The 25,008-nt window shown below is 44.5% G+C and overlaps 1 protein-coding gene and 1 pseudogene across 1 annotated transcript in view; both read left to right on the top strand.

The window, feature by feature from the left end:
- Nucleotides 1-25,008, top strand: part of ELSPBP1 (epididymal sperm binding protein 1) — a 223,699-nt gene that overhangs the window by 18,473 nt on the left and 180,218 nt on the right. The window lies entirely within an intron of this gene.
- On the top strand, nt 9,880-24,382 carry LOC149994907 (nonsense-mediated mRNA decay factor SMG8-like; annotated as a pseudogene).

The following is a 25,008-nucleotide window of genomic DNA, read 5'->3' as shown; positions in this document are numbered from 1 at the left end:
TGTCCTGTGAAATCAGTGTGTGCATGGTATGTGACTTATTGGCCTACCTAGAGTCACGCATTTAACCTTGGCCTTGTTGGACTTGTGCTTTACCATCCTTTTCCACACTCAGAATTTAAATTACACTCCTGACTTGAATTTAGAATTTCTTTAAGTGCAGAAGTTAACTCATAAATAATGTTGACAAATTAGGGTCTTACTGGCTTATCTCAAAATATAAATATAGTCTGTAGTTCTAAACATAGTTTCTCCAAGTATACTTTTACTGTAATGTTTTCTTTTTTGTTGGAACTGTCAACAAGAGAAAAATCACAGTTTTAGTGCAGTCATTTGTACAAAAATGTCAGCCATCTGCTAGAAAACCATACTTATTTAGAATACACTGAAATACAGCCCTGTATATCCTGCCAATTCAAAGTTCTGGATGGCTTTATTTGGGAAAAGAAAGGAAAAGTCATCTTCAAATTTATCGAAGTATAAAGGTTAATAACATGAAATTTTATTGTCAAATTGAAATTGAAAAATTATAATCAGTTGGATAAAACAGTTAAGTATCCCCATTAAAAGTTGAGATTGTTTGAGTTTATGTGTACCTTTTTTCTGAAGTAATTTTTTAATGATTTTGAATGAGTGCTTAACACTAATCAACTTCTTGAATTACCTATAAATTATCACAATTTAAAAAGTGAGTATTAAAATACAAATGAAAAGTTTTTAGATATTTTATAGAGTTGATACTTTAATGCTTAATGTTAGTTAATAAAATAGACATTAACGTGAAAACTGTGCATTTATTTAAACAAAAACGTTAATAGGCTCCTATATATACAACACTGCTAAAATCCCTGGAGAGTACCAAGCTTTGTATCAAGATAGATCTGCCCTGCCCTGGCTGGTGTGGCTCAGTGGATTGAACGCTGGCCTGTGAACTGAGTGGTCGCTGGTTTGATTCTCAGCCAGGGCACAGGCCTGGGTTGCGGGCCGGGTCCCCAGTATTTAGTTTCAATAAAAACTATATGCAGTTTTTGCATTTCTAATTCTTTATTGTCCAACGACAACTTCACAAAAATGTCATTGGTTCATTGGTGGCTGATTTGTCTAATCTTAGCCTGATATTATCACATCATTGCTAGTAGATGACTGATGAGCCATGCTCAGTAGTAAAGTTGTTACTATGCAAAGTTATAGATATTAGAAATGACTTCACCAAACTGAGCTAAACTGTGGCTCCCAGCTACTTCCACCCAAGGATTCTTATCTCTTCCCTTATTACAAAATGTCCTGGTAACCTCTTACTTGGTGGGTCAGTTAGGAGAGGACATGTCATTGACGTTGAATGGGAACCCACTGTGCATTGTTGCTCTGCCAGTTCTGTGGACGTGGAGATGCTGAAAAGAAGAACCTCACCATGGAGATCCACAATCTTAGGCAGAAGCTCAGTGCGTGCCATCCTGCACACATTTAACCTACTCCATTGCAACTTTAGACAAGCACAGCAGGGCTTGAAGAACATGCAAAATCTTCTGTTCTTTGAAGTCTTTGTCCTTGCAAGTCTCTTAGAGGGAGCCTCTTGTCATGTGAAATGTTTAAAGGTGTATATTCTGTAATGGCCTGGTCTGTAAACCCAGGCAGCTGCTTTACCTGGTGGTTTAACCAAAGGACCAAGGCCAAGCTGGTGCTGGAGCAACAGCTGGCTCTCTTGACCCTGCTGAGGCAGCTCCAAAGGAAATTTCAGCACATCAAGAGTAATTCTGACAGTATTCAGCTTTGTGCAGCCACGACAGAACCTAGCCTAGTTGGTGTAAGATGAGATGCTCTTCTAGCATCTTCAACGGAATTTGGAATCACAATGAATCCATTAAGGGGAGTTTTGTGTTTGTTTTTTTCTGAAGCAGAATCTCAGGTCATAAAATGAAATATAGATTGCAGGTTTCCTGGGAAGAGGTACTTGGCAGCGATTCCTTGAAAGGAGGCCTGGAAATATCAGGGCCCCTGAGCTCATCTTCCCAAGCTGCAATTGACTCAATGTCGTCGGCAGCCGTCCGTCTCGAGAGACGATGGTGTAGCTTCTTAAGAGTCTATCTGCACCGCCGAGAATGGCTGTGCAGTCCGACTCGGGAGTGACATGGTATCTGTCTCCTCCCGTGTTGAATCGACATCTTGTGATGACACTGAAGCTACAGAGCCTGGGCAGGGTAATATGGAGGGTCTGCTGTTGCCCATGCAGCAGACCCCCCCTCTCTTCGCAGCTGAAGGGTCCAAGGGAAAGACGGAGTCGATACAGCTTGGGTTCAGGTGCGCCGCAGGAGTTGCCGGTGTTGACTACAACATCAAACCGCCTTAGGGACTCCGGCTCCGGATTTTCTGTCGGGGTTTACTCCCTTAGCCTTTCCCCTGAAGAGGTATGCCGCAAGGCAGCGGAGGTTTTTTGGAGTCAGAGTTTTCCTTCTCAATGATAACATAATGATAATACAAGTGCCTTCAGTGTCAGAGCAGCAGGCAGTGGGTGGTCTGGCCCAGGAGCAGATGCCTTGATTGGTGTTGGTAATCCAGAGGTTTTTGAGTTAAGTGCTTCTGACATGCAGAATCAAGAGTCAAGGACGAAGCTGCCTTTTAAATGCTTCTTTCTGAAGAGTCCACTGCAGATGTAATTGAGCCTCTCAGGCGAAGAGCTTTATTAGAGCAAAGCTGGTTAGCATTGCATACCTATTTGGGGGAATATTTTAGGCGTCTTCAATAACTGCTATGTGACATTGCTGAAGGTCTCCGGCCTTCTTGTTCTCCAACATTTCAAAAAGAAAAATGTTGTCTAAGCCTCACCATGCGCCATGGCCCAAAGCAACCCATCCCTTCCCTTCCTAGTCAGAATTTATCATTATGGAGTTATTTATGTGTTTATTATATATATCCTTCACACCAGGATATAAGCTCTAAGATCCATGAGGCCCAGGACTATGTCTGTCTTGTTCTATCCTGCTTTCCCAAAATTAATACAAGGCCCTACGTAATTATCATTATCCCCTTTATCTTCATCATCACCACAGCTAATATTTATTGCCATGTACAGCATGTCAGGCACTGTAAGAAGGGCTTTATGTGAATTATTCCCAACCCCAGAGTCAAGAGTCAAAAGCAAATTGGCCAAGAGGAAAGAATATGGATTTTGGAGTCCAAACACTTGAACCCGTGATCCCAGTATGCTAATTCCCAGCCTCGGGATTTTGCCCTCAGTCACTTAATCCCTCCCTCTGCTCACATTTCCTCATCAGTAAAACTAGAATAATGATTCCCATCTGCCGAGTTTGCAGTGAGGATTAAACATGAGGATTGCTCTTGAGCCCAGCACACAATGGGAGCCCAAGACAAGTGAGCAGAGGTGCTACTTATATACCCATTATAAAGTCCGAGAGTGAGGCATACTGTTGACTGAAAGAAGCCAGACACTTGAAAGAGAGCCCTTGGCAGACGTCATTTCACAAACAGGAAGGCACTGTTGCTCTTCCCATTTTATAGGTAAGCCAACCAAGGCCTGGAGGGTTAGTGCCCTGCCCACCTGGCCTCAGCAGCCAGGGGCAAAGTCAGGATCTGAACCCGAGGGGTGGGCTCAGGAGTCTCTCTCTGCATGTTTAAACCTCCTGGCCCATTGCCTCATTCTGTCCCTGCCTCCTCTCTTGGCTCAGCTTTCCTCCTACCCAGCCCTTCTCCCACCAGCTTTTCTTTTTCTTCCTTCCTTCCTTCCTTCCTTCCTTCCTTCCTTCCTTCCTGCCTGCCTTCCTTCCTTCCTTCCTTCCTTCTTTTTTTTTCCGTTCCTTTTTTTTTTTCCCCTGTGCAAACAGCCTTGGAAAGACCTAACCTGCTGGCCTTCCGTTCTGATAAGATCTGGCTGTGCTCCCTTTGTCTGGCCTGAACCTGCCTTTCTGAATGGCCCTGTTAATTGCAATTGACTCTCCTAGAATGTGGATGGCAGTGCTACTTGACACCAGGCTAATGCTTCTGACTTTTCCTCAGTGCCCCCAGCAGCAGGCTGGAGGGGGTGGGGGTGGGGCTCAGAGGAGTGGACCAGAGCGGGTCAGAGGTGAGAGCACTTTGGGTTCCAATAAAACACATTAGAGCCTTAGAGCTTTTTCTGTTTGTCCAGGTTCTCTCTCACTCTCTCTCTCTCTCTCTCTCTCTCTCTCTCTCTCTCTCTCTCACAATCATACGCACACAGCCAGAGAAGAGGAGAAAAGATTATTTAGTTCCTAGATTTTTTTTTTCATTGAAAAATAATCTCCAGAATGATATACATCAGCTTTTGTAGAACTTTTCAGAAATTTGAGTGCATGGGCACTGGAACAACCACCAGGAAAGAGCTAGAAAGAGATGGCCCAGTTCCAGAATGGTGGTATTCCATTTTTCAAGCTAATGATGTATCCGAAAAGTTAACTTCGACTACTAATACAAAGCTTGTTATAGTGGGAAACAAAGAAAAAATGGCAGTCCTCTGAATTCTCTCCCTATAACCCTGACTCCCACCTGCCAAAGGCAACACTACCCACTCTTGTAATTCTCCCTGGCATTTACCTCCATGCTTCTACATAACATGTTTATAATATTGTTTCTCTCCCTTTCTCTCTCTTTCTTTTTCAATTTTAGACATAGATTTAGACAACAACGGACTACTATCTCTTTTTACTCAAAATACCTGTATCATCATTTTTGAATAAACATTCAGTGCTAATGTTACAGAAACAGGGGAGTCCAAAAATCCCCAGAGTTTGCTGCTGGGGGATGGGGAGAAGTAAGCAGCTTTTCAAATGCTTCCACATGCCTGAGGCTGGTGGCTGCTGTCTTTCTTATGCAAATGGATTTAATTCATCCAAAGCCTCAGGCAGATGGGAGGAGTCTTGAACCAGGGGACGGTATGGAAAGCACACAGAGCCTACGTAAGGGTCTGTGAATGGTCAGAACTGTTTGCAACGCCCACTGCGTCAGATGACGCAGTCAGGGATATATAAGCAGCTGCAGACATTTTAGCTGAGACTCTCTCAAGCTCTCTTTTGGGCTCTGGCTCTCACTGGCGCTCTGGCTCTCGCTCTGGCACTCTGGGACTCTCTCTGGCTCTCGCTCGTGCTCTCTGAGACTCTCGCTCTCTGACTCGGGCTCTCGCGCTCTGGCTCTGGCGCTCTGACTCTCTCACTTGCGCGCTCGCGCTCGCTCTCGCTCTCTCGTGTGCTCCCTCCACGTGGCTTGGTGAAGGGGCCTTCTCCATGTGGCTTGGAGAAGGGGTCTCCAGGCTGCTTTAAGAGGCTCTCGCCATGCAGTTTTGAGGAGAGAAGATCCATGCGGTTTGCAGGAAGAAGGCAGTTTGCAAGGAGGCTGAGAATCCAGGCGGTCCTGCATTGGGAACTGGAGGGCACCACAGCACAGAAAGGACCTCCCCAATCAGGATTGAATGATTGGCAGCTGCTGGTAAAGCTGAACTGTGTTTGGAAAGTAGGGAAACGGTTTCTGTGACTTTCCTAAAACTAGCCTGGTTTGGAAGGAGGGGAGGCAAGGATATGTGTTTGTGGGTGTTTTAAAGAGCATAAGACTTAATAACAGAAATCCGCAAATAACTAAATCTATATAACTGTTAAATAAACAATTCTTTTTCTTTTCACCAAACTCTGGTATTGAGAGTTATAATTTTGGCGGCGGGCAATCGGGCCCCTAACTAAAGAGCCCATGGGTTTGTTTTCAACTGGAGCAGCCCAGGGGTTCTGTAACACTAACAGTATTAAATACCGTGTAACAGTGGAACATGAAGTATACATGACTACATTGTTTCGTTGTACAACCCTTTTCCTAACCATTTCTTTTTTTTAGATTTTATTTATTTACTTTTAGCGAGAGGGGGAGGGAGGGAGAGAGGGAGAGAAACATGCATGTGTGAGAGATACATTGATGGGCTGCCTCTCGCACACCCACAACTGGGGACTGAGCTTGCAACCCAGGCATGTGCCCTGACTGGGAATTGAACCGGCGACCTTTTGGTTCAGAGGCCGTCACTCAATCCACTGAGCCACACCAGCCAGGACTTCTTAAACATGTTTAGTGCTTATTTTTAAAGCACTTAGCAGTAATTTGGTCCCAACTTTACAAAAGTATAGTCAACTTCTCTAGAATGGACAGACATACTAGGTGATTTATCTATTTCCTGTTTTTTTTTTTTCCTTTAGAGACATCGTTACTGAAGTCCTGTTATACCCCTGCTCACTTCATTGGCTGTGTGTGCTCTAAGCCAGGGGTCAGCAAATTGTTTTTCTAGGTCTCATGAACTAAGAATGGTTTCACAACTTGTAATAGTTGGGGAAAAAGTCAAAAGACTAACCTTTTGTGACACGTGAAAATGATATGAAATTAAGACTTCGGTGTTATTGGAACACAGCCACAGTCGATTGTTTAAGAATTGTCTGTGGTTGTTTTGGTGCCACAGTGGCTTTGCTTCCAAATGAAAACTTGTTGATTAATGTCACAGTTTATAAACTGGTTTTGGATGCATTAGGTCTCATTTGTCCTTTGCCTCGTTGGCCAGGTAGAGATATATGTTTATTTTGTTTGTTTTTGCAATTTTATAAAAAGTATGAGTGACGCTGTTTTATGAACATTTTATTTGGAAACTGAGAGTTTCTGGTTTCATTAGCAGGAGCTACTACCAAATCCTTCTAATGGGTGGGAGGCCTCTTGTATTCTTAGACTGTCCAGCTCTGAACTTGCTCTGAAGCTCACGGTTTTTTATCCACCAAACACTTGGGTGCTTTTAAGTATTTTTCTCCAAATTAGGCTTATTGGCACCTATTTGATAACTTCCAAAATGTGCTTTCATGCCCAGATAGCGTGAATATGGGTCTCTGGCAGTGATCTGGGGCGTGTCATACATAATAAGGCTGTGCTGCTGTTACAGAAACAGGGGAGTCCAAAAACAAACCCCAGAGTTTGCGGCTGGGAGATAGGGAGCAGGAAACAGCTTTCAGGATGCCCTTGCATGCCTGGAGCTAGTGGCTGGAAACATAGTTGCAAAGATCCGCTTTACTTCCAAGGCTCAGGAAGATGGGAGGGGTCTTGGACTGTGGGCTGGTACGGAAGAAGCAGACCGAGCCTACGTAGGGTTCTGTGAATGGTCAAAACTGTTTGCAACACCCACTGGGTGAAAGGATGCAGTGAGGGAGAGGAGGCAGTGAGGAAGAGAGAAGAAGCTGTGGACATTTTTGCTGGGGCTCTGAGGCTGGCGCTCTCTGGCTCTCTGGGGCTCTCTCGTTCTGGCTCTGGCTGGCTCTGGCTCTCGTGGGCTCCCTCCATGTGGCTTGGAGGAGCAGGGGTCTTCAGGGTGCTTTAAGAAGAAGCTCTTGCCATGTGGTTTTGAGGAGAGGAGATCCATGCGGTTTACAGGAAGAAGGCAGTTTACAAGGAGGCTGAGAATCCAGATGGTTCTGCATTGAGAGCTGGAGGCACCACAGCACAGAAAGGACCTCCCCAATCAGATCTGAGTGATTGGCAGCTACTGGTAAAGCTGAACTGTGCCTAGGAAGTAGGGAAATGGTGTTTCTGACTTTCCTAAGACTGGCCAGGTCTGAGAGAGGGAGGCAGGACTATGTGTAAATAAACAATTCTTTTTCTTTTCACCAAACTCTGGTGCTGAGAGTTATAATTCTGGCGGCGGGCAATCGGGCCCCGAACTAAACAGCCCCTGGGTTCTGTTTCAATTGGAGCAGCCCAGGGGTTCTGTTACACTACTTATATAAAGAGAGTGTGGCCCATTTTACAAAACAATTTTTTGGCCCATTATATTACTCCCTTCTACCCCAAAGGCGGGCAGAGCAGGCTTTTTAATCTCCTTATAACAGGAGAGTAAAAACAAGATTAGAGAGTGTTAAGTGCTGTTGTAGGAAACAAGGAAATAGTGACTCCCAAACCAGTAGAAAATCAGTAATAACAAAGGGCAAATGTAATTAAAGGGTCTCTGAGAAGGGAGTTGACAGTATTAGCATATTTACAGATCACAATAGGGGCAGTTAGATAATCGGGTTAGATAGTAACTTGGGAGTAACCAGTCAAGGAGAAAAGGGGAAGAAGGAGAGGGGTGGGGAAGCTAATCAATTTCACTTGAGGGTGGGGAAGCTAAGACTATAAAACCAGGTTCCTTTGTCTACTTGGCGCGCACATTCTCCTGGCTGTGAGGGTGCGCCCAGCTCTGCAGACTCCTGAATAAACGCCTCGCTTTGCTGCTCAAGTCCTGTGTCCCGGTTTTTATTGTGAGAGTTTCTCGCAGTCACCTAGTACCCAGATCTCTCACTTTCAGTTTGGGGCTCCACAAGCTCCCCTTTTGGGGACACTCAGTTCCTTCTCTGACCCTCAGCTTCACCAGCAGTACTTGTCATTCTTCTGGAATGGAAACCCAGTTGCATGATGTCACACTTGACCTTCATGCAGTCAGAAGCTTTGGATGGTTCCCCAAGTAAAGCTGAAAATGTAAGAAAAAACAGGGAAGGAAAGGAAAGTAGGCATCTGACAACAGTTGCCTTTTCCCTTCTGTACTTTAGGACCCCAAAGTATTACTGCATAGATGCATAGAACATTCCACAGTGGCATACAACCTGCCAAGTCTCTTAACCCACCTACATTCCAGATGCGTGCCTAAATTTAAGCACAGAGCAAGAGTTATTTTTCTGTGTAGAGCCTTCTGTTATGGGGGCTGGGATGTGTGGAAGCAATGGCCAAGCTAATGATTCGGTGGGTAAGTGGAGAAGGGCATGTGCAGATGAAGACCTGTTAGCCGTGGGTTTTAATCACGCTCACCCGTGATGGTAGCAAGAACACGAGCACACAAAGACGTGGAGAGAAGAAGCCTTGTGCTCCCTCTGTTACAGAAACAGGGGTGCTCCAAAAATCCCCAGAGCTTGTGGCTGGGGGATGGGGAGAAGGAAGCAGCTTTCAGAATGCCTCCACATGCCTGAGGCTGGTGGCTAGTGTCTTTCTTATGCAAAATGGCTTTAATGCATCCAAAGCCTCAGCTAGTTGGGAGGGGACTTGGACCAGGGGATGCTATGGAGAAAGCACACACAGCCTGCGTGAGGTTCTGTGAATGGTCAGAACTGGTTACCGCACCTACTGCATCAGAGGACGTAGTCAGGGATTTAAAAATAAGCGGCAGACATTTTAACTGAGGCTGACTGCGGATTTAACTGGGGACAGGCTGGCCATGTGAATTTCACTGGGACTGCCGATGCAGTTTTAAGGAAGGGACGTACCTTGCTGCTTTGAAAAGGAAGGATATCCATGTGGATTACAAAGGACTAACTATGCAGTTTACAAGGAGGCTGAGAATCCATGAGGTTCTGGATTAAAAGCTGGTGGACCCCATAACACAGACAAGGTCTCCCCAATCAGAATTGAATGATTGGCAGCTACTGGTAAAGCTGAACTGTGTTTGGAAAGTAGGAAAACGGTTTCTCTGACTTTCCTAAAACTAGCCTGGTTTGGTAGCGGGGAGGCAGGATATGTGTTTATGGGTGTTTTAAAGAACATAAGACTTAACAACAGAAATCCACAAATAACTAAACCTATATAACCATTAAATAAACAATTCTTTTTCTTTTCACTAAACTCTGGTGTTGAGAGTTACAATTCTGGCGGCGGGCAATCGGGCCCCTAAGTAAAGAGCCCGTGGGTTGTGTTTCAATTGGAGCAGCCCAGGGGTTCTGTAACAATTCTGCATCTGAGCAGATGCAGACCATGGGATGCAGACCATGCAGGATGGGGACCATGAACGGGAGGAATCGCAGAAGATCTGCAGAGTGTAACTGAGTGGGGTCTTCCAGCCTTGGTTTTTCTTCGGTACCTGGCAACGGGCCCCTGGGGATCAAGGGAATCATCCTAAATACAGTTGCTCTGTTTCACACAATGGAATGTTCTGAGTAACGCCCTTTAAAAACATACCTTTTCTCCTTTTGTTGTGTGGCCAATCAGGTTTAAGTTGGGGTTATTTTTCTCCTCTCTCAACAACATTCCGATATTTGCTGATTCCCAACTTACTTGTCTGGCATGTAGGGCTTTGGACTGACGGAAAGCTGTCCCATGAGTCCTTCATGATCAAACGTACTCTCCTTTTCTGAGAGATGTACTACATCTAACAAATGCAGAGGCTCTTCCCTGAGAGCACTACCAGGGCATTTAGAGAGCGAGCCCTGAGGGCTTAGTTAAAGAAGACAGTTCCGGAAATTTCATACTAAAATTTTCATATTGTCGTTTCTGTTGAACTAAAATGAATATAATGAAGTGTAAGGTCACCATAATGATAAAATTTATTTAGGAAGCCTAATGTATTGTCACTTGTTTCTCTTATGTGTATTTAGTCAAGGTTCGGTGTTTGGGTTTGTTTGTTTGTTCTCTTTTTTCCTTATTTCCAAAATATTGTTTGGAGAAATTTGGGGGTTAGAAGCTAAAGAATGCAAAATAAATTTGACTCTGCGTTGTGCGTGTGAAATTATTAGTGACTTACTTTTTCCAGGAGAAAACCAGAGGCTGGAAGGAACCCTCCTGTGCTGTGTCACGGTGGCCGCGCTCGACCCACTGGTGCCTGTGCCTGCGGGAGGAGACAAGCACCTCGCGATGAGCCCTCTGATGTCAAGGCAGCTGACTTTTATCAGGTGGGCTGGATTGTTTTCTTGTTTCTTTTTCTTTTCTTTTTCTTTTCTGTTAACTACCAATTGAGTAAAATCATATTTTCAGAGGTAAAATATCTAGAAAAATAAAAGTGACCGCCGTGTGATATGTAAACAAGGGAAAGTTCTTGACATGTACTTCTTTGCTTACTCATTAATTGTTGATCTTCTTTGAATGAAAAATTTTTTGTGTTATTTTAAATGAAAAACTCATAGCACCCCTCCTTCCCCCCGCCCACTTCTTCCTTTATAGCTTCTGGAAGAAAAATGTTATGGAAAATTGGATCGTATCAATTTCCCAATATTTGAACTAAGTACTCCAGATCCTGCACCTGCCAAAAATGAATCTTCTGTCCCTCCAGATGCAGGAGCTGACAAACTTAAAGAAAAAGAACCTCAGACCCAAGGAGGGAGCACAAGCCTGGGTTTAGCTTTGAGTTTAGGCCAATCCACAGATAATTTAGATACCTATCCGGTTTATCCATAAGCAGGGGGAAATAAATCCAGAAGTTCATGGTCAAAGAGAAGTAAAAACTGAGAAGAGACCAAACTCCAATCGGTTGATCGACAGGCATCCACAGTTGAGTATCTCCCAGACATGCTTCATTCAAACTGCCCTAAAGGTCTGCTACCCAAATTCTCAATCCGGTTTTTGGTTAAACTAGGCCTTGCTAAGTCTTTCAACTTTCATACAGGTTTAGGCAAACAGGGCTTCACTCCAGGAGCGAACTCTCTTATGCTTTGGGACATTGTCATCAGGACCAGAGCCGAAGATGAAGGAGACTTAGACACAAATTCTTGGCCTGCTCCTGTGGGGAACCGCTCCTTGTGGTTTAGGGAATTGTAGCCCCGACCATCAGCCTGATTTACCCCCCCCCCCCCCCCCCCGCCCAGTTTGTCTTTAAGTCTCAGCAAAAGGCTGCGCAGGAGACATAACTGAAAGCCACTCAGAGGGTTTCCGTGGGAATTGGATTTAAAGAATGCTTATTATGCTTTAGAACTTGCTCTGCTTTTCTTGTCTCTTAGTTAAGTATAAACCATCTCTAGCAAGGAATGTATGAAACCTTGCACCTAGTGCCAGTGTGGCGTCAAGGTGTTTAACAGACCCTGACACAGACTGGTCACTGTGCCCTGTGTACTGGTACTTGTAATCTGTTATTGTCAACTGTAATCCAAGTGCCTAAAAGCTATTGATGATTCATAAATTTTGACCTTGTATCTCCCATGCATACCCTTCTCAGTAAAAAGCATGAGGGAACGGAGAACTCGCACTTCCTCCACTAGAGGGAACAGCCGCCTCCCTTATCCCCCAGACAAAATACAGTGTCCTGGATAGATTTGTCCCACCATGGTCACGAAGCCTCTGCTGGACAGAGCAGTTTCCAGCCGAGCCTAGGGTGTTGGAGGCAACTCCGTCATGCTCCAAATAAAGCTTTTTCTGGAAAGAGAAGTGCAGTTATAATGGGAAGAGGAGGTCGGCGAGATGACACGGCTCGAGCGTCTGTTGGCTTTGAATATGAAGACTGTCGAGGTCAGAGGTTTATGTGCTCAGGGCCTGACAAAGTAGTGAAAGTACTAGGAAGTGGACCAAAGGAATCAGCTGTGAAAGCCCTGAATGGTGATCTGCCCTTATACATGCTGTCATTGTCTCAGGGCGGAGGGTAAAACCACGTTATGCTCAACTTACGGGGCTTTTTGTTGTGGTCCCTCATGCTCCTTTGCAGATCATACTAATGCCTCAGGTAGGAAATTGGTCCTTTCTGTCTTCAGCAACAAAAATACTGTTGCTAGTGTTTGGGTTATTTTTTTTTTCTTAATTTTATTTATTGATTTTAGAGGGGGAGGAACACTGATTTGTTGTTCCACTTGTTGGTGTATTAATTGATTGTTTGCTTCTCGTGTGTCCTGACCGGAGGTCAAGCCCGCAGCCTTGGCGTGTTGGGACAGCACTGACTGAGCCACCTGGCCGGGGCCTGATGCTTGTTTTGATTATTTTTAAAAAGTACAGGATAATAGCAAAGTAATTAATTAAGCAGGCCTTAATTTTAAATACTTTTTATACCTAATATTCTTTTTCTCGAAAAGTAAATTGTGTGTTAATCAGTTCATGCCATCAATTCACATCAGTTGGTTGAGGCAGAACTTGAAGTTAAAATTTGTAGAAAAGCAGGATAATATTTGAGCCTCATTAATGACGTATTAGATATGATTAAAATTATGAGTGCACCCATTACCTACAATCCTATTGTTTAGGTGTTTACCTTTCAGGTGTTTCTTATTGAAAAATGAAAAAAATTATTATATTATCTGTTTTTCAGGTACAACCAGGCCCACCACCACGTCCAGTATTCTACCCAGGAAAACAAGAAATCACTCTCCCACCAGAAGGCCTCTGGGTGTTGAGATTTCCTTATGCATACGTGACAGAGAGAGGACCGTGTTTGCCTCCGAAGGAAAACGTGCACATAATGAGTTACAAGGGATTCTTAAAGCAGTAGCACAGTAAGTGTGTTCCAGCCAGTTCATTTCTAGACTTGAGCTGGTTTTTGTTTTCGGTGTATGTGGAGTTATTGATTTGGTATGTGTATACAGCGTTTTCTTGAACCCACAGTGGGTTTTGGTTACAGAAGCTCAGTATTCGGACAATAATTGTTCTACTGTTTCATGATATCATTGATAGTTATTGTCGATGAGGCTACAACTTTCTAATAAACATTGGTCATTCCAGAAAAGGACTTAAAATATATGGTTGGTACCTGTTTTCTCTTGTGCCTGTTTCACCGTCCATAATAAAACATGTTTCTATCAAAACTAAATGTTGCATAATCGTGTTGAGTCAGAACTTTGTTACTGCTAAAATTATGTTTCAACTGGGATTTTCCTTAAGATGCTGCTCCTGAAATTATCTTGAAACAAGCCCTGTTGTTTGGTTTACAGTTTTGTTACCTGAGTTAGATTCTTCTTCTTTTTTATTTTTTATTTTTTTACCATTTTATTCTTGGACTGCTGAAATACCTTATTTTAAATGAGTGCTATCTGAGTTAAATCTTTTCAATCCAAAATATTACACACTTTGTTCTTTAAAAATTCCAATACTGTGAAACAACTTTTAAGTGATACAGATCTTATTAATCTAGGATAACTTTCACGAGCATCAACCTGGTAACACTGATATATCACCGATTAGATAAATGTGCAAAATGAGTTAACATACCAAAGTTTTAGTGTAATTGTTTATATTTTCCTAAACACATTGATTCTGAAATGCTGGGCAAATAAAATTGGAGATTTTAGTCTTAATATATATGAAATATAACATTCGCATAATATGTCTTACTAATAGTTTAAAGCAGTTATGTAAGTTTTGATTAATAAGTGCAAATTAGCTCTGGCTGGTGTGGCTCAGTGGATTGAGTGCCAGCCTGTGAACCAAAGGGTGGTCAGTTTGATTCGCAGTCAGGGCACATGCCTGGGTTGCAGGCCAGGTGCACAGTTGTGGGTGCATGAGAGGCAACCACACAGTGATGTTTCTCTCTCTTTCTTCCCTCTCTTCCCCTCTCCCTAAAAATCAATCAATCAATTAATAAATAAATAATTTTTTAAAAAGTGCAAATTGGCAGTTATAAAAATAGTCATGGTGTTATAAAGTACAGTATAGGGAATATAGTTGGGGGGGGTCCCCCTCCTCTGTTCTTGTCTCACTCTCAAGAATTCAGGCGAGAGACAACGTGTGTAGTGGATAGCAAGTTCATTTATGAAATACACTTGAGCACAAAGCTGCAAGCGGGCACCCAGCTAGTCTGAGTGTACTGCCTGTCGGGGTTTTAGGGGTTTTCTGCTCGTAGCCAGTTTCTAGGTTTCCCCTCCTCGTCCCATCTTCAGACCTGGGGATTAATATACAGTTTAAAAGCCTTTTCCAGATAGTGGGAACGATACAGAAAGAATTTCAAGGGCTCCCCTCCTGCGCTCTCATGTTTTTTTCCTTGAGATTTTCGGAACACCTGGCAATCTTACTGGACCAGACTCGGGACTGCGGAGTTAGTGGGTGAGCCATGTCTCCCTCCCACTCCCTGCCTTGATTGGCTATCCTGCCTAACAGATCCCTAGAAAATAATTGATTTGATTAATTGCATCATTTTTGCATTCGTGGTATGTGATATGTAATAAATTTTATTTATGTTTTAAAATTAACTGACCTCATCTGGGGCTCTTCAAGTTCCTCCTCTCTGGTGGTTTGGGGATCACCTACCAATAGCACAACTCCCTGGGGGCATGGTTCAAAATATGCAGATTCTGTTCTGCCAGCCCCAGACTATGAGTTAATTGTGTGATCTGGCTGATTTGTAAAGGTAGTAAGTAATTCCTTCATCTGCTAAAGATTAAGAAAAGTTCCAAAGTATATATCATTTTCAGTTAACTTTCTTTTAAGTTCCTCAGTCGTTTATTATTTCAAAGCAATTTTAATTATGCTATTAGAGTTGTCCCAATTTTTTCCCTTTGCCTCCCTCCACCTGGTACACCCCTTCTCTCAAGCAATCACCCACCTTAGTGCATGTCCATAGGTCATGCACTTATGTTCTTCGGCTTCTCCATTTCTTTTAATATTCTTAACATCCCACTGTCTATTTTGTATCTACCAATTATTCTTCTTAATCGCTGCACCTTTTCCCCCATTCTCCCTCTTCCCCCTCCCTGCTGATAACCCTCCATATGAACCACGTATCTATGATTCTATTCATGTTCCGGTTGTTTGCTTAGTTTGTTTTTGTTTTTCTCTTTTTAGATTCAGTTGTTGATAGTTGTGAGTTTGTTATCATTTTACCGTTCATAGTTTTGATCTTTTTCTTAAATAAGTCCCTTTAACATTTTATATAATAAGGGCTTGGTGATGATGAACTCCTTTAACTTTACCTTGTCTGGGAAGCACTTTATCTGCTCTTCATTCTAAATGATAGCTTTGCTGGATAGAGGAATCTTGATTGTAGGCCCTTGCTTTTCATCACTTTGAATACTTCTTGCCAGTCCCTTCTTGCCTGCAAAGTTTCTTTTGAGAAATCAGCTGATAGTCTTATGGGAACTCCTTTGCAGGAAACTCTCATCTTCTCTTTTGCTGCTTTTAAGATTCTCTCTTTATCTTTCACCTTTGGCATTTTAATTATGATGTGTCTTGGTGTGGTCCTCTTTGGGTCCAACTTGTTTGGGACTCTCTATTGGCTGTTTATTTCTCCCTTACATTCCAAATCGTTGATTTGAACCCTGGTTTCCTTCCCTTCACTGTAGATTTTTCTTTATTTCACTTAGTGTAGCCTTCATTTCTTTCCTTATTTATTTGCCATGCTCAATGAATTCTCTGAGCATCCTTATCACCAGTGTTTTGAATTCTGCTTCTGATAGGTTGGCTATCTTTTTTTCTTTTGTTCTTTGCCTGGAGTTTTGCTCTGTTCTTTCATTTGGGCCATATTTCTTTGTTTACTCAATTTGGCAGCCTCCCTGTGTTTTTTTCTGTGTATTAGGTAGAGCTGCTTTAATGCCCTGTCTTGGAGTACCTGTTACGTTGTGAAGGGCAGAGCGTTAGGTGGTCACCAGGGTGGGGCAACCTGTTCCACTGCTTTGTGGTGTTGTATGTTGGGGAGGGGTTTGAGATGGAACAATGCTACTTGCTCAGCACTTGTCCTGTTTCCAGTCACTTCACTCACGTTCCATATATGACTGGTGCCCCTCTAGCTGTTGCCCTGGTGGTGGTTCCCTGAGCAGGTGGGTCTGAGTACTTTCTAGGACTGTGGCGGCCCTCTGAACAGACAGAGGTGGGTGGTTTCTTCTCCCGCGCACCCCCAAACCCACTGGTTTCCACAGCCAGAAGCTATGAGGCTTTATTTTCCCAGTGCTGCGAACCTGGGCTTCAGGGTCTGGCCTGGGGCTGGGATCACTCCCCAGGTGTCCCTCCCAGCTTCTATCCACCACATGTGAGTGTGGGACCACCCCTTCTACCAGCCACCACCACTGCCTTCCCGCTGCCTTGCCACTGCCACACCGTGTCCTCTCACCCCAACTCCCCATTTCTGCCGCTCCTACCCAGCTGGATGAGTATTTATTCTTTAAATTCTTAGTTGTTAGACCTCCATACAGTTTGATTTTCTGGCAGTTCTGGTTGTTCTTTGTTTTGAGGTTAGTTGTGATCCTTCTTATGGTTGTGCAAGGAGGTGAAGCGTGTCTACCTATGCCTTCATCTTGGCCGGATGTGTGAGCTAACTTTTTATTAATCAAGAGATGAGAGAAGATTTCTCATACGCACTAATCACTGGAGTTCAAAACCATTCCTGAGGGGTAGTTGGAGTCTATTAGTTTCCTCAAACTGCTGTAACAAAATACCATAAACTTGGCTTAAACAACAGAAATTTATTCTCTCACAGTTTGGGTGTATAGAAGTCCAAAATTGAAATGTTACAGCCCAATGTTTGTGTCCCTCTCCCTCAAATTCATATGTTGAAACCTGACCACCCAACGCAATAGTATTATTTCTTTTGGCAAGTAATTAGGGTTAGATGAGATCATGAGTGTGAAGCTAACATTCACTTCCCTTTGAAGGCCTAGCAAATAATATTTAGGACTGTTAGCTGTGCATATACTGAGATTACAATTTGTGGTTGGGTTTACTTTAAAAGGCACACATGGCATCTTATTTTTCTTAACGACATTCAGTCTACCTTGTATATACCTTGTCCTATCTTTATATGAAATTAAGGGTTCTACATCCTTATGTTAATTTATGTCCCCTACATTTTTAGCAAAATGTTTTGCGTGTAGCAGTAGCAGGTGCTCATCAAAGACTGGTTGGATAAATGATTGTTAGTAGGTGATAACTTGTAACAGATGAAGTTTTGACCATTCTTCTGTGAGTGCCACAATTCTAAATATTTTGGATTTGGGAAACTAAAACTTTATCTAATTAGATTTTATAGGCAATTTGACCTGTGAATGTTTTGAGTAGCAGACTTAGTATGCTTTGAGTTGCTATTTCATGTTGCTTGCCAGGCATTTTTGTTCATTGGATGTGGTGTTAACTTGTTGGATGCCTACCTTTGTGAGACACAGTATTCCTCAAGATTAAGATAAAAAGATAATACACTTCGTGTTCTCAACTTTTAGAATATGTCCACTTGCCAAGTTGAGTAACAGTGCATGAGAGTGAGTTGTCTAAGCTAAACACCAGTTTCATTAGTTTTTTGTTTTTGTTTTTTTGTGACATGTACTTCCAGACAATAAAGGCTGGGAAGAAGGCTGTCAGGTAAATGTGTGTATGTGTGTACGCTTTGTAAGTAAAACATTCTAGGGCTGGTTTAAGATACTCCAAAAGCACATAAACAAATGTGATTGGTGGATTGGATTCCTGCGTAGTGTCAAGGCTAAAAGACTGATATACTTTCTTGGTACTTTATATTTATTCTGTAGACTAGAATGATGGTTTAAGTACTAACATAGTAAATTCCTAGTATAAGAAATAACTCATTCCTCTAGTCATCTATGGAGTTCTTTGCAGCTAATATAGCTGTTGATGGTGCAGAGACATTGGCTGATGTTACTAGCTTAATTTTCTAAAATTATAGATTTAAAAAGGCTTATTCACTGGAGATGAAGTGTTTTCCTTTTTTGGAGAAAAATTTAAATGTGTATGTAAAGTACTCCGATGACATTACTGTATGTATGGCTGCCAACTTGTTAATACAAAATCAAAATCATCTTGCTTTGCATAAGCTAGAGGTACTTGGCTGACTAAGGCTTTTATTTATTTTTCTTGTTAAAATTCAAAGTTATTTCAGCCTATAGGTTTTATGACATACGTTGCCAGTACCTTGAGAAGGCTGGTCTAGAAACCTATTTAGAATAGGTATTTAGTAAAGTACTGACAGCACCTTGATATCAAGCATTCGCTAATTAAAGAAAAATTAACTCATAGTTGAAATAGAATAGTTCTTGCATTTCACTTGTGTGAGCCTGATGGGAATACTTCTGTGGAATTTTGAATTTGGAGCCTCTGATGGCTACAGAAACAAAAGCTCTGGTGTTGTCCTGGGCTTGAAGAAGCCTGTCTTCCTTTGAATTATGTGAGGAAGGGATTCCATACTGATGCTAAATTTTCAGAAACCTAATTCTAGCAAGAGAGTCATCGCTGCATGAGGCCAATCCTGGAATCAGTTTGATTTGGAAACCAGTACTGTGTGCTAGACACTGGGAATAAGATGCAGCCCCTTCTCTCTTGGAGTTTATGGGCCAGAGGTTGTGCCAGACAGTAATTTATAAAATAGAATATAAAAAGGGCTGTGAGGGAAGCAAATTGGGTGCTAGTTATAGTGTCTGAAGAAAAAGAAAACGGTTTAATGGGCCAGCTTTCGCACCTGAGAGTCTTCTCCACGTGCGCGCACAGGGCAGACTCTGAAAGGGCCGTCATTGCTTTTCTAGATTAATGGCTGTGCTGAGCCATGTGGGAGGGGCACCGTTTCCCAACCATTGTAAAGCATTGTTTTCTGGGTTTCAGACCCTGTTTCCCAGAGTGAATTGCTCACTCTCAGACCCCATCTGCAGAAACTTTGGAGTCATCCCTGAGTCAGTGGTAGCCCCCACCTAACAGAGTGGCCAGTGAAGAATCAGACATGGATTCTGAGAATTCCCAGCAAATGGCAACATTTTAGAACTATAAAGTGTGTCCCCCTCCCGGCCACCCACACTGGTGTTTAGTTTGTAGGTCAGCTACTTCTCTGAGAGCCGTGTGGCCAAAGGGAGGACGAATGTCACTCAGATTTCAGCTTTAAGGAGTTCAGGTTGCAGGAGCCTGACCAGCACTTGGGAATGTCCTGGATTGCCAGGCCCTGCAGCTCCCTTGGGAAGCTCTGCAGCAGGCACCCCTGCCCCCGCAACTTCCCACCTTCTTTAACACCCGCATCCCACCGCCCCTGGGCTGCTGGAGTCCGGGGCCACCCAGGTGTGCAGCCCAGTTCTGCCTCACTGAGGGGGGAGAGGAGGCCCGTCAGGAGGGAGCTGTCCCCTCTGCAGGGAAAAGGACCCCTTGGTCCCCGGGGATTCTGGGAGAAAGGCTCGCTCTCCTGCAGTACTCTCACCTGAGACTAATACAGTTGCCTAAATAAGGGTTGGAACCTGAGGTGGATGAGGGGTGCTTTGTTGCTAAGGGCCACGTGCATGACACGGCTGCCAGCTGTGACACACCTGCCAATTGTGACACAGCTGCCAATTGTGACACTGCGGCCAGTTGTAGGCTCCCGCTCACTGGGTGTGCCCGCACCTCAGTTGTCTGGGTCTCATCGCTGTGCTTCATTTCCCTGTTTTGTATAGCGTTCCCCGACAGCCCCATATCACTGACCGTGCCCCGGCTCCGCCGGGTCGCTCACTGTGCCCCCAACCCCCCATCCCGGGTCACTTGCTGTGCCCCGGCTCCCCTGGGCTGCTAGTTGTGTAGCCAGGACCTCTGCCAGCATGTCCGGGCTGCACCTCTGGGCCCCGTGGGTCATTTTCCCATGGCAGCTGTTGTGGCTGCTGGTCCAGGCAGCTCCAATTCCTGATAGGAAGTTGGATCTGGACCCTGTCATGCCCAACTCTGTGTACCCTGAGGAAATGTGACCATCTCCAACCCTGCAGATCCCAGCGCAGGAACCAGAAGCCCCTGAGACGGGAGAGCCTCCTGAAGGGACGACGGAGCAAGAGAGCTCAGCTCTGCTCCAATGGCCTGTTGACCCACGGGACGGTGCCGAACCTTCCACGGGCCTGCAGAAGTCTCCAGTTCAGCCTCCCAAGGCTAATAAACATGTTAAGGTGACAGTCTCACCTACGGGCTCAGGTGAAGCTGAGAATCCAGTGTTGCCAGGTGTGATACCACCACAGCCCCCTAAAGAAATGAAATTATTGGCAATTGTGAAGGCGATCTCAGCTTATCTAGCAAAATCTGCAGAGGTGGTTGAACCAGCAAGCAAGGAGGAGACCCCTCCAAAGCCCATTGAAATGCTGAAACCATCTTCATCCCAGTATATGTGGGAGGTTGATGCTACAGCCCCGCAGCAGACTGCAGCTCCTCCGAAACACCCTGAGGAGACACTGCCACATCCGGAGACTCTTCGGCCTCAGCGTCCACCCTGGCCTGAGGTGTCAGGTCAACACTTGGACCTGGAGCTCACCGTAACGCCAGCCGCTACTGTGGAGGCTGAGCGTCCGACACCCCTGCAGCAGGCCACGGCTCCTCCGAAACACCCTGAGGCGACGCTACCACATCCGGAGACTCTTCGGCCTCAGCGTCCACCCTGGCCTGAGGTGTCAGGTCAACACTTGGACCTGGAGCTCACCGTAACGCCAGCCGCTACTGTGGAGGCTGAGCGTCCGACACCCCTGCAGCAGGCCACGGCTCCTCCGAAACACCCTGAGGCGACGCTACCACATCCGGAGACTCTTCGGCCTCAGCGTCCACCCCGGCCTGAGGTAACAGGTCAACACTTGGACCTGGAGCTCACCGTAACACCAGCCGCTACTGTGGAGGCTGAGCGTCCGACACCCCTGCAGCAGGCCACGGCTCCCCTGAAACACCCTGAGGCGACGCTACCACATCCGGAGACTGTTCGGCCCCAGCAGCCACCCTGGCCTGAGGTGTCAGGTCAACACTTGGACCTGGAGCTCACCGTAACACCAGCCGCTACTGTGGAGGCTGAGCGTCTGACACCCCTGCAGCAGGCCGCAGCTCCTCCGAAACACCCTGAGGAGACGCTACCACATCCGGAGACTGTTCGGCCCCAGCAGCCACCCTGGCCTGAGGTGTCAGGTCAACACTTGGACCTGGAGCTCACCGTAACGCCAGCCGCTACTCTGGAGGCTGAGCGTCCGACACCGCTGCAGCAGGCCGCAGCTCCCCTGAAACACCCTGAGGAGACGCTACCACATCCGGAGACTGTTCAGCCCCAGCTCACGGTAAAGCCAGAAGCCACTGCAAAGGCTGAACGTCCGACACCTCTCCGGCAGGCCACGGCTCCTGCGAAACACCCTGAGGCAACACTTTCACAGCCAGAGACTGTTCAGCCTCAGCAGCCAACCTGGTCTGAGCTAACAGATCACTCTTCGGACCAGCAGTCTCCCAGAGCTCACCACCCAGTGTCGTCTGCGGCCGGGCCTCCAATGCCCGAACAGAATGCCATCACACACGTGTGTGAGCTCTGTACCTGCAGGAACAAAACGCTGTCTTGTTCTGGTCTCAGCCCAACGCAGAAGCTCCACAGAGTGCCCGTGCCAGACCCCAACTCGTACAACGACGCCTTCACCGTCCTGTAAGAAGTGCCTTTCTTCCTTTGTTCTCCGCAACCTGCCTGACCTGCCAGCCTTCTCCTCCTGGTCTTCCTGGGCCTTCCTCAGCTCCTCAGACCCACACTGACTGACTTTCTGTTTTTATATTTTGTCTGTCATCTATTCCTTATCTTCCTTCTCCTTCTACTATTGTTCCCTCCTACGTATTTTTCCTTACTGATTTTTCTTTACCCCATCACTTTATTCCTTAACCTCTACTCTCCTCCCACTTTTGTGCCACCTCCTTTACAGCTTCGTGGCCCTCTCTGCATCTCATTGGTGGTGATACAACAAAGTGGTTAAAAGAAGGGATTCTAGAGCCAGAGTGCCCGGGTTTGAATGCAGTTATGCCATATATTAGTTTTTGGACTCAATTTCGTCATCTGCAAAGTAAAGGAGTAAAGGTTATGATAGTTACCATTTCATAGGATTGTTGTGATATTTAAATGAGTTCATATGTGTAAAGTACTTATATCAGTGCCTAACATATATGCAGTTATACCCATAACTCATATTTGCCACCTGGCTTTCTAAATATATCACCCATTTTGTGTCCAACCAGGGCTAAGTACTGTGGGAGCCTCAGAAGTATGACATTGTCTGTGAAACATGACAATGACAGGTGGGAAGAAAGGGAATGTGACTAAAAAGGGAGATGATATATAATTGAGTACTGAAAAAGATACAGACCAAAGGTACTATAATTCAGCAGAGTCTGTAGTCACTGGGCTGTGGAAGTCGGAAGGCTGCATGGCTAAGCTATAACTTTAACTGGAACCTAAAGGTACCTGTGGTTTATTACATAGAGGAAACATAGTGAGTACAGTCTTGGCAACGGCATGGCGGCAGGAATGATCAGGACTCATTAGGCTAGTCTGGGCTGTCAAGAATTGGTTTAGGAAGCGGTGAAAAATATGATTATGAAAAACTTTGGCTCTAGGAGTTTGGAAGTTGCACTGAGACTGGGGAGAGCCCCTGAATGTTTTCAAGTGAGAGAGACAGGATTAATTTTGATTCCATATGTAGAGCGATCTCAAGAGGAAAGCTTGATTCAGGGAGACCAATAAAATACTTGAGCAAAATCTAGCAGGAAAGCGAGAAGAGTGATTGTGATAGGAGGAGAAAGAACACCCTGGGAACAGTGTAAAGGAAAAGCTGACAGGCTGTAGTAACTGGCTGGAGTGGGGCAATGGGGTGTACAGGAAAGATAAAAATCAAATACGACTCTGTAAAGTTTCTGTCCTGGGTGATGAGGAGGACCACAGTGGTGCACGAGGTGGACAAAGAGCAGCTGGAGAGGAGAACCAGTTTGAAGGAGATGAGCTCAGACTGGGCATTTTTTTTATTGGGGAGCCAAAAGCGACCAGAAGTGTTCTGGTTGGGTGGAAGTGTCCACTGTGCAGAGGGACAGACAGGGACCTGTTTGACTTTTCTCACCTTCCTGGGAAAGGCGCATATAAACTGGACAGGTAAGTTGTCGCTGAGGGACGAGGACAGAGCTAAAGGTGAAGATTCAAAGTCACCCATGGAGTTAGTGGTTGAGACTGAACCTCGGGAATTTCACAGCTTCTCTTAAACACTTGTAATTCATGGGCGCAGCCCCCCTGCGTTGCTGGTGTTGGTGTTAATGTCACAGAAACACACAGGATAAATGTGAAAATCCCACGCAGCACTTTCCACCACTCCTGTTACCATTTTGGCGTGTGGTCTAGTCTTCCAACCTCTCTCTTTTTTTCTTCTCTTTTGTTTTTCAATTTTCCCCCAAAGAGGTGATACCTTACTCCTTGCTCAGTGATTTGTGCTTTTCCCTGTCACATATGTCTATGAGATCTTTCCATATCAGTCCTTCTCATTTCTAATTGCCCTTAGCCTTCTAACACCTGGAAGGATTCCCACAGAGGGCACCGACCCAAAGTTTTGCTGTGGCCTGGCACAAGGTTTCTTTATGTTAATTTGCTGATAATAATTTTTGCCATTTTTCAGTTGAATTATTATTTTTGCATTGGTTTGTACAAGAAGTCATTTTAGACACAAGTGGTTTTGGAGAAAATGCATTCAAAGTAATTAACTGGCATTACCTAACCAAGATAAGAAGTTCAGGTTCTGAGGAGATGCCTCATGGTTTGTGCCAGGGGCTCTACATTACGTCTTTATTAATTTGTGCAGACTGGGAAGGCTGACAGCTGTGGGAATTAGAAAGCTGGTATTTTCTGCATTTGATTAATCCCCGTAAGGTTGCCATGATTGTTTTACTCTCTTCATTCTTTTGCTGCCTATTTAAAGATATTAACTGTGTTTCTTTGCAGAAATTTAAAAGGCAACTATATTTCTCACCTTGATAAGGATTCATGGACGTCCTTCCATACAACTGAGAAACTGTGAGTATATTCTCTCCAAAAATGAATACAAACAAACCAACAAACAAACCTGACTGCATTGTAAGATCCTTCTTGGTCCTGAATTTTGAGATCAGTAGCTCTGAGAAAAGATATTCACCTCTGTATCCCAAATCAACCTCTATTGATCCAATTCTGTGTTTATTTTAAAAATTAAATTGGAAGGCCCTCTTTAAAGTGAGTCAATTTAACCTTATTTTTCACTATAACAAGTAATACATGATTATATTCTCAGTATATAAAAATGAAGTACAGGTACAGTGAAAACTTCGCTTCTGCCCTCATCCCCCACCCTGAAGGTGAGGCTGTTCTGAGCTGTTGACTATACACCCTTGCAGACCTTTCCCAGGCGTTTGCCTACATACTGATAGCACAATAGGCATGTTGTGAGATTTTCTTTTTATTGTTACATAAATGGTAACAACTTGGTCCTTCCACCCCTTGCTGTGTCTTAGATTTGTTTCCTTGATGGTTAACCAACTCATTTAAACTTCTGCATAATATTCTATAGTATGGGTGTGTTACAGTTTAAAAATCCCCCTATTCATGGATGTTTAGATTATGTCATTTTCCTGTTGCATGTATTGCTGAAACGAACA

Source organism: Furipterus horrens, unplaced genomic scaffold (assembly GCF_987537825.1).
Source record: "Furipterus horrens unplaced genomic scaffold, mFurHor1.1.pri manual_scaffold_13, whole genome shotgun sequence".
Taxonomy (NCBI): Eukaryota; Metazoa; Chordata; class Mammalia; order Chiroptera; family Furipteridae; genus Furipterus; species Furipterus horrens.
This window is presented reverse-complemented; position numbering and strand designations above follow the sequence as displayed.